Raw genomic sequence first — 9167 nt, 5'->3', positions numbered from 1 at the left:
AGCTTGCAACGTTAATGAGAAAAGTAATCGCCAATAACGTCCTCGAAGCCATCATAGCCCACGTTAAGAGTCACGTTAACTAAGTATTAACTAACGTGAACTCTAACATGGAAGAAGGAAATGAAGCCAACATCAGTGACACTCACCTTTGTCACTAACGTTGGACCAAGCTCATATTGGCCACGTTAAGAGCCACGTTAACTCAGTTAACGTGGACTCTAACGTGGAGAAGCAAAAGAATGGCCAATGTTAGTGACACTCACCTTTGTCACTAACGTTGGACTAAGCCACTTTGAGCCACGTTAGTTGCCACGTTAACTTAGTTAACGTGGAAGCTAACGTGGAGGGAGCAAGAATCGCCAACGTTAGTGACACTCACCTTTGTCACTAACGTTGGAATGAGCCATTATGAGCAATGTTAACTCCCACGTTAACTTAGTTAACGTGGAAGCTAACGCGGATGAAAGAATGATGAGCCAACGTTAGTGACACTCACCTTTGTCACTAACGTTGGAGATGGCTATCACCACCACGTTAGAAGCCACGTTAACCTAGTTAACGGGAACTCTAACATGGGAAGTAGGGGTGTTTTGAAACGTTAGTGACAAAGGTAAGTGTCACTAACATTTTCGAAGATTTGGCAAGCCTACGTTAAAGGTCACGTTAGCCACACAAACGTGAACTCTAATGTAGGGAAGGGAGGATTCTCAACATTATTGGAAAAGGTAAGTCCCAATAACGTGTGCGAAGGATCAAGAGGCAACGTTAGTGGTCACATTGGTGCCACTAACGTTGAAGTTAACGTGGATCACCCTTGGGTTAGGAACGTTAGTGAAAAAGGTGACTGCCACTAACGTTCTCGAACCCACACTTTCACTTAACGTTAACGCCACTAATGTCCTAAGCTAAAAGTTCCTGCCTACTTCACACTTTCTCTCTGCAAGTAAAGCTAAGCCCACTGAAGAGGATAACTGCTTCAAATTCAAGATCCAAAGGCCCATATCCAAGATTTGAAGAACCAACTAGAAGATCAGAAGAGTAGTATATATAGGGGTAGTTTTGAATCAAAAAAGGGGTTGGAAATTAGAGAACTACTCTCTGTATTTTACTTTCTCTGCAACTTTTAGTTTAATTTTAAATTCTGCAAACTACTTTTATGAGCATCTTCCCCATTCCCATTTAAGATTCTGCAATTTACTTTCCGCTATTTACATTCAGCTATTTATTTCCAGCATTTACGTTTTCTGCTATTTACTTTTCCGCCCTTTAATTTTCTGCAAATCTCAAATCTAATTCTGCTTAGTTCAACTAGAACATTCCTCTAATTAAAGTTGCTTGACCAATCAATCCCTATGGGATTCGACCTCACTCTATTGTGAGTTTTTACTTGACGACAATTCGGTATACTTGCCGAAGGAAAATTGTTGAGAAACAAGTTTCCGTGCATCAGTATTCTATTTGAATCCAAAAAAGTTTCATTTAACTTCAATTTAGTCCCACCGTGAGGTCAAAGATAAATAATTAACAAAATGTCCTACATGACAGCAGTATAAGAACAAGGTCGATAATTTGGAGAATAGATACAAGCTCCAGAGGCACAAAATCAACCGTGGATGCATCAATACATGTATTTAACATTTTTTTTAGTTTTATAGAAAATATTTCATTTTAATTATAAGAAAAATGATAAATAAATGTATTGATGCATCCACGGTTGATTTTGTGCCTCTGAAGCTTGTATTTGTTCTCTAGATTATCGACCTTGTTCTTATACTGCTGTCATGTAGGACATTTTGTTGATTATTTATCTTTGACCACTGGTGGGACTAAATTGAAGCTAAATGAAACTTTTTTGGATTCAAATAGGACACTTTAAACCTTAAGAACCAAAACAGAATTACGCCCAAATGTAAGGGACTAATTTAGTACTTTACCCTAAATAATAAGATTTCATGGTAAAATCATCATATAGACACTTAAAATCAAGCACCAAATAACTAGACCTGATTTCACACCTGAAGAACATAATCAATCATTGTATAATTTACCAAACCTTACCTCTTTTGCAGCTGCCAAGAACTGAACTAAAAATAAGCTTCCAAAAGCACTTTTACACCTAATTTAACATTAAAAACAACTTTAGAACCATATGAACCATGGAAGCTAAAGCTTCATGGTGATGAGAAAAAGGATTTCCTCACCTCAAGGATGTTGGAAATTATGTTGTCTTGGAGGTTAAGGTGAGTGAATAAGAGATCCCAAGAGAAAAAATGAAGAAAACGTGATTACTATAGTTTTCCACCATGACCAAAACTTAAGGAGGGAGGAGCAGCTATTGTACCTTGATTTACTCCATGAAAATTGGCATAGAAGTGAAGAGGAGGAAGAGGTGAGCACTTTGTTCGGTTTAGATTTTTTTATAGGAGTTTTAGTTTTAGTTTGAAAAAGAACGGAGGTTGAAGCTTGGAGTTTTCATGGAAGTTCTTCCATTTTCTCTCATGAAGTTTAGCTTGTTTAGGAAGGAAAAATGATGATAATGATGATTCTTAGGAGGTCGTGGCTTTTGGATGATGATTATCCAAAAGTTACTTGCTAAAATATCTCAAGAAAGGACAATTACTAAAGCTAGATGTATTAGAACACAAGTATTTCCTTTCTTTGTTCTCAAGAAATCCTTAGAGAAGAAGAAAGGAAGCATGTGGTGGCTGGTCCTGGGAGTGCTATGTGTTAGAAGGTGATGACTCATCAAAATTTAATAATAAAATACTATTCTGAAGATAATTACTAAGACTAGATACATTAGATTACACTACTAACGGATAAATATAAGTAACTTAGTGTAAATGATACTAATAACTAGATAATCATAAGAATAAAAGATCTATGATGATACATTAGTAAAGCTAAGTTCATCTAAGAATGCCAGTATTATCTATTACCGGTAGATTTCTAGCTCAGTTGTTATATTACTAAACATAGATCAACATTAATCACAGTAGGAGAAATAATAATATAATATGCAACTTTTCGTGACGTGCCTGCTTAGATCAGGAGAGGTGTCTGGTGTAGTTAAGCTCCTGATTCAGCAGCTTGATGACACAATACCTGTGCAGCAGAGGTGCTTATGCACTAAAATCCCTAGAAATTCCATAAAAATTTTGTTTGATCCCAAAAAGTGTCATTTTTTTGGGACTAGGCCGTTACATCTAGGGGGTTAGACTTTCAAGTGGGGAGGTTATGTTCCTCAACGACTACATGGCCAGAACAACTTCCAGAGATTTAATAACAACAACCATTAGGGAAGAAGATTTAGCAAGCAACCTCAAAACGAAATAACTTGCAACAGGTACGAAAGCTACTATCTAAGAACTCCGTACAGATTTGGACTGGGCTTGTGCTATTTCTATGGTGGAATAGGGCATATGTATTGGAATTGCCTAGAAAAGACAAAGCCAGACACTGGGGAAGCATAGCAGAACAGACGAGTGTTTACTATGTTGGCTGATGGCGCTGAGAGGTCTGACATGACACACTGATTAGAGTACCTGCGAAATTGGTGATAAAACTTTAGTTGCTTAGTTTTATACTGGAGCGTCACATTCATTCATATCATTTGAAAAAGCTAGTCAGTTAGGATTGAAAATAACCATGTAAGCCTATGACTTACAAGTGCATACTCCTGCCTCTGACGCTATCTGTTCCGAGGGTTACCTGAAACTGAAGGTCGATCTTGGATGAGATCTGCTTTGGTGGCCGAAACTGTTGTGTCCAACTTGTTGACCTTGGAGGTGCTGCTGATCCTTATTCACCGGAGGGTGGTGGTACCTGCAAGGAACTCCGATGCCTAAGTTAGAATGGCCTTTTAGTAGGTATTTTGTTGAATCAGAGTATGAGTTTTGCCTGGGTGCTCCAGTATATTTATAGTAGTGTGGGCTGACCTTTCTAGATAGGATAAGTTAGTTATCTTATCTTATCTTTAAGTGAAGTCATCTTATCTCTAAGGGGAACCGCCTTTATCTTTCTAGGCTTTAGCTGCCTTTAGATTGGGCTGTGTCCCTTCGTTTGGGCCTGTTTTGGGCTTTTTATGTTGATTTGGCCGACCTCTTTAAAGTAGGGGTCGGGGGACCTGACTTGAAGAGGTTGGTTGCTTTGTTTTCGATCAGCCCGGGTCGGATAGGTTGACCCAGGGTATGAACAGTGCCCCTGCTCGAGCTCGGTCTTTCCTTTTAGATCTCGACCTCTCTTAGGAAAGCCGTGTTCGAGCATCTTGCTTTGGGTTGATCTCCGGTTGAGGCTCCTTGGATGTGTCTCGACCTCTCTTTATTGTAGCGCGCGTTGCACTTTTCTTGGAAATGTGCTAGGGTTTTAAAAGCTCATAAATATCCCTTCGCCTTTTCTTTTTTCCCTCTTTGTTACTTCATTTTTGAAATTTTTCAAAGTGTCACTTTACCGTTTCTTTCTCTAACTCCTCTTCATTTTCTTTGCTCATCGTTTGCAAGGTGTTTTGCTCCTTCTCGTATCCTCTGGCTTACACGCCCCCCGCTTTCCATTTCCTTTGCTCGAGGACGTATTCGGTCGCTTGCTTCTTCCTAATTCTTCGCTCGCTCCTTCATCCTTCACAGGTTGGTATTTTCCTTCCCTTTTACATTTTCACCAGTCGCCTTCTTGCATATCTCCACTGTTGTGCGTGATTTTTACTGATGTTGTCTCTGAGAATCCTGACCCTTTTGAGAAAAGATTGTATCTTTCCCTTTTTAAAGTTTGTTTTCATGTTTTTTCTGAAAAGCTTGCGTCTTTGTGGTGATCCTTGCATTCTTTTGTTGTGACGCGCGTACCTGGTAGTTTTTGCTTCCTTGGTGTTTTATTATCGTTGTTTTTGTTTCTTTCATCCTTGCATGTCCTCGTCTCTGTGTTCACTACTTTAGTTTGAACTGTTGGTAAAGAAAGGTTTAGCTTTCGCTGATTTTTGTTGGTGATGAAGACTTTCTTGCTGCTTTGTGTGGAGTAATGTTACTAGAGAAGGATTGTGTTTTCTTGTTATGAGATGTTAGGGCATAGATCTTTGATTTCCTTCTTTCCTGGTTTTTGCCTTGTTATTGCCTCCAAAGGGTGCCCCTGGATTTTAGTGTGAATCATGGGGTTTCCCTTTTACTGCCGTATCTTACTCTTGATGTTCATATGTTATTATCCGAGTTGCTTCCTTATTTGCCCGAGTTGTTTGGTAGTAACCCATTTTCCTTTTTCTTACTGTAGGAATAGTTGACCTATGTCTTCCCGCAAAAACGTTGTTGAAATGTCTACTAAGATCCCGGAGGGCATGTCTGACTGGCTGGATTCTATTATGTTGATGTGTGTTACTGCGGCTGATCTTAAGTACTGCGTGCGACTTAGGAGGCATCATAGAATTTGTAGTGATAGGGACCAGGAGAAAAATTATGAGTTGGTATCACCTGACCCTGAGGAGAGGGTTAGTTTTCCTTCTTTGACTCCCGGGGAACATCCTTTTTTCTATGCTTACGACTACTTCTTCAGTCAATTAAACATTACCATTCCTTTTACCCCTTTTGAAACCGAATTGTTATGGTCCTGTAATGTAGCTCCTTCCCAGCTCCATCCGAACTCGTGGGTCTTCATAAAAATTTTCCAATTGTTGTGTCAATAATTGGATATCCGACCTACCCAAACTCTCTTCCTTTACCTTTTTGTGTTGACGAAGCCTGGGGTAGCGAAGAAGAAAGCCTCCTGGGTGTCTTTCCGAGCTACTCAAGGAAAGAAAGTGTTCTCTATGTATGACGAGTCCTTTAGGGACTTTGAGAATTACTACTTCAAGGTCCGAGCTGCTGAGGGTGTCCACCCTTTCTTCTTAGATGAGAATAATGAGCCCTCCTTTCCTTTATGCTGGCAGAAAAATGTAGTAGTAGCTAGGTATTCTTGGGAAAGTCTAGATGAGGTTGAGCAGGCCTTTGTGAATGTACTAGAGGAGAACTGGGGCGAGCCTCCTCATCTCGACACGAAGAGGTTTCTTGGGGATCCCTCCCTTCTTCGTGCTGAACTGGGTAGTGGACGACTTCTTTATAGTCTTATTTTGTGGTTGATTTTTGCCTTTTCCTATTTGTGACTTCTTTTCTTGGTTTCTGTTTTGCAGAGATGGTGAAATCCATGGACTCCATGAAACACTTCTGTCGGACTAAGAAAGCAACATCTACGCAAAACATCTCAGCGAAGGTTTCTGGAGAAGGATCTGTCCAAGTTCCTCCAAAGAGGCCGACCTCAGACACTTCTGAGCCGAGGAAAATCATCCCGACTCCTCAGGTTCGTGTGGTTCCTTCTGCTCCTCTCCAGTCATCCTCTGGTACTGCCTTTTCTCCTATTGCTGGTCCTTCTCCTAAAAAACAGAAGACTGTTGAGCCTTATGACTTGGATGCCCCTGATTTTGATGCTGTGGGGTTTGTTGATAATCAAATTGCTTTTTATGGTCGACTTTTGATGGATGATGTGTCCATCCTTCATCACTTGAATTTTATTACTAATAACAGTATTCGGATGGCCCATATGGGAATAGCTCTATGCCGCACTGTTCAGGGCTCCCCAGTCCATGTGACGAAAGCTTTTCTTGAGGATGCCAAGTCGAAGTTTAATAGAATTAAGGGCTTGAAGGAGGAGCTAGATGCTAGGGTGGCTAAGCTAGAGCTGGACTTGGAGAAGGAGAAGTCTCGAGCTACCAGGGTTGAGGCGGCTGCAAACTTGGCTGAGGAGATGGCGAAGAAACACAAGGAAAGTTATGCCCGCACTTATGCCGAGGTGTTAGAGCTGTGGGAGAGGCTTAAATCTGCACTCATGAGTTACGCCGATCTCCAGGGTCATCTGGTAGATACTGTGACGGGTGCTTATGAAAATTTAAAGGCACAGGTCTGAGTTCTTGCTCCTGAACTCGACCTGACTCTCTTCAGCCTGGACAATGTGGTGGAGGATGGTAAAATAGTGCCCACCCCAGATTACGAAGATGACGAGCCTCCTCCTCCTGCACCACCAGCCAAAGCTTCTGCAGCCATGACTTCTTCGACTCCTTCTGCTGAGGCCATGGACGCCACCCCCATGAACATTGTTCCTCACCTTCAGCCATGAATGCTGCTACTGGGGAAACCTTGGACCCCTTATGATTTGTTTACTTTTATTTGTACAACCTGATTTGTGGGCTTTTTAAACTCTTTGTGATGGTAGACTTCTCTTGACTTTTAGTTGCTTCTATGCAACTTAATTTTTGAAAACAAAACACTTTTAAACTCTTGAGGGCTTCCCTCTCAGGTGGCCTTTTGAGTCTTTTAAATATTTTTATTTTGATGTGTATATTTCTATACTATCCATGTCTTCGCAACTTTTTGTAGATCTTTATAGAGTGCTGGTACTCTGCTGTCCGACCTTTTTTTTATTAGATCTTTTAATCCGTCTTTTGTTTGGGGTGAGATGACCTTTGGGGCTAACTTCGTCCGATAACTTCTTAGTGTTCTGATAGAACCCTTTTTAGTTAGTCTGAACAATTTCGATAGCCTTGTCATGGAGCTGTGGCTTTTTGGGCTAAACCATGTCCCTTTTAGCGCACGCTTTTCGTTGGTCTGACTTCTCTTGTTGGTCCAAGCTGTAGCTTTCGTTGGTCCGACTTCTCTTGTCGGTCTAAGCTGTAGCTTTCGTTGGTCCGACTTCTCTTCTCGGTCCAAGCTAAGTTATTTTTAGTATTCCATTTTTAGTCAGACCTCGTCAGGCCACTTTTTTATGGATTACTTTTTATAACTTCTTGTATTAATCTGTTTTTATCGCTTTCATCTTGCCGATCTTGTCGAAATTGGGCGATGAATTTGGTTTTCATCTTTGCCGACCTTGTCGAAATCGGGCGATGAATTTGGTTTTTAACTTTGCCGACCTTGTCGAAATCGGGCGATGAATTTTTGCGCTCAGATTAATGCATCTTGGAAGGAAACTTTTGAATCTGAAAAACTTTATTCAAATAGAAAATAGGCATATAGGTAGGTATATATATACATGTGAGTGCTTACCCTTCTAAATCGGGCAATTTTGTAGATCTTGGCTTGGCGCCTCATTAAAAAACCTTTTGAGGAAAAAGAGTGCACCTTGACCTAAGCTCTTTATTACTTTCTAACTATAGTACCTTCTTAGGTTACAGGCGTGCCATGACCTTGGTAGCTCTCGTCCCTCGAGGTCGGACACCTTGTAGTAGCCCTTTTCCCAGTACATCTACAACTTGGTAAGGTCATTTCCAGTTAGCTACTAGCTTCCCTTCTCCTGACTGACCTGCTCCGATATCATTTCAGATTAGAATGAGGTCGTTGTTGGTGAAGTTTCGCTGAATTACCCTTCGATTGTACCTTGAAGTTATTCGACGCTTCAACGCTTCCTCTCTAATCCGAGCTCTTTTTCGGGCTTCTAAAAGTAGGTTGAGTTCTTCCCGTTGATTTTGGGAGTTGGCCTCTTCATTGTAGAGGATCATTCTGGGGGATCCTTCCTCTATCTCCACATGGATCATTGCCTCCATTCCGTAAGCAAGTTGGAAGGGTGATTCTTCTGTGGTGGAATGCGGAGTTGTCCGATACGCCCATAGGACTTGTGGGAGCTCTTCGGCCCAAGCTCCCTTTGCGTCCTGTAGTCTCCATTTTAACCCAGCTAGTATGACTTTGTTGGCAGCTTCTGCCTGTCCGTTAGCTTGTGGGTGTTCTACAGATGTGAATCGGTGTTTTATTTTCAAGTCAGCTACCAAGTTCCTGAAACCTGTATCAGTGAATTGAGTGCCATTATCTGTGGTAATGGAGTAAAGGACCCCAAACCTTGTAATAATGTTCTTGTATAGGAATTTTTGAATTTTTTGGGCGGTGGCATTAGCTAAGGGCTCTGCCTCAATCCATTTTGTGAAATAGTCTACCCCTACGATGAGGAACTTGACTTGTCCCGATCCTTGGGGAAAGGGTCCGAGGAGGTCTAGCCACCACTTTGAGAACGGCCAAGGTGACATTACACTGATGAGCTCTCTGGTGGAGCGATGTGGAAGTTAGCATGCTTCTGACATGGTGGGCATGTCTTGACAAACTCTGTCGCTTCCTTTTGTAAGGTTGGCCACAAGAATCCAGCTCGGAGTACATTTTTGGAAAGAGCTCGTG

The sequence above is a fragment of the Arachis ipaensis genome, chromosome B05 (genome assembly GCF_000816755.2).
Source record: "Arachis ipaensis cultivar K30076 chromosome B05, Araip1.1, whole genome shotgun sequence".
Lineage (NCBI taxonomy): Eukaryota > Viridiplantae > Streptophyta > Magnoliopsida > Fabales > Fabaceae > Arachis > Arachis ipaensis.
Note: the sequence above shows the minus strand (reverse complement) of the source record.